The following is a 1,110-nucleotide window of genomic DNA, read 5'->3' on the forward strand; positions in this document are numbered from 1 at the left end:
ACAAGAAAGTAAAAAAGGAAATTCCACATTCTCTTGCTTCAGAATAGAGCCTTTTGCACAGTATTTTGAGATGAAGGAAGTGGAAGAGAATGTGAAGTAGGAGGAATGTGCTTGGGTGTATGAAATGGGTGTATTCATGAGAAAATAAGGAAGCTTTTCAAAGATGTTATAATCTTGAGCTCAAGGACACTGAAGCTATTTAGTGCACAGATAACACCTGAAAAATTGAATAAAGGAGAGAGGTGAATAAATGTCTGTTTAAAAATTATTTATTCATTTATTTATTTATTTATTCATGCATATATAACTGGGGTGAAGGCCAAAGGTACAGGGGCCATGAAAGGATTCACCAGACAGAGTGGGAAGGGAACAGGCAGATTGACTGAAATACACTGCTGAGGGGAGCAGTGGATAAGTCAGGAAGGATCTGTCACCCCATGTGTGTTACCAACCTGGCTGGGATCAAACTCATGCTCTGACTGCAGACAACTTCATAGTGCTGTGCTGCACTTTAACCCATTGTGCCACTAGGGAAGGCCCTGTGACATAACTTATAACAGCTAATACTTGTAGAGAATAACCATATACTAAAGTCCTTCATATGCAATATTATTTGAGTTGCCATAAGACAGTTAAGTAAATTAAACATGATCATCATTATCCCCATTCTGCTGGAGAAGAAATGACTGTACATAAGTGCTCTGTGCACTATTACACACCTGCCAGGTAATGAAATTGATGCTGAAATTTTGCTCTGACTCTAAACTCAGTGTTATTAATCAAGGGGTAGTGTAGTGACTCCTGTGGTTGGAATAATGGGATCTATTTTATTTTTGTTCAAATGAAGATATATACATACATACACATATATATACATCCATACGTTATGTTCGTATATATCTTCTTTTGGACATTTGTGTGTGTGTGTGTGTGTGTGTGTGTGTAGAGAAAGGGAGAGAGAAAGGTAATCAAAACATGATTTCAAAGAGATATATGCACTCCCAGGTTTATGGGATTTTTTTTTTTTTGGTTATTTTTATTTCCATGCTTTGAATACTTGTAGAACCAGAAAAGAATGGTGTTTGCCATTGCCTAAGAGCTGGGGGAAAT

The sequence above is a fragment of the Condylura cristata genome, unplaced genomic scaffold (assembly GCF_000260355.1).
Source record: "Condylura cristata isolate star-nosed mole 26May11 unplaced genomic scaffold, ConCri1.0 scaffold00015, whole genome shotgun sequence".
Taxonomy (NCBI): Eukaryota; Metazoa; Chordata; class Mammalia; order Eulipotyphla; family Talpidae; genus Condylura; species Condylura cristata.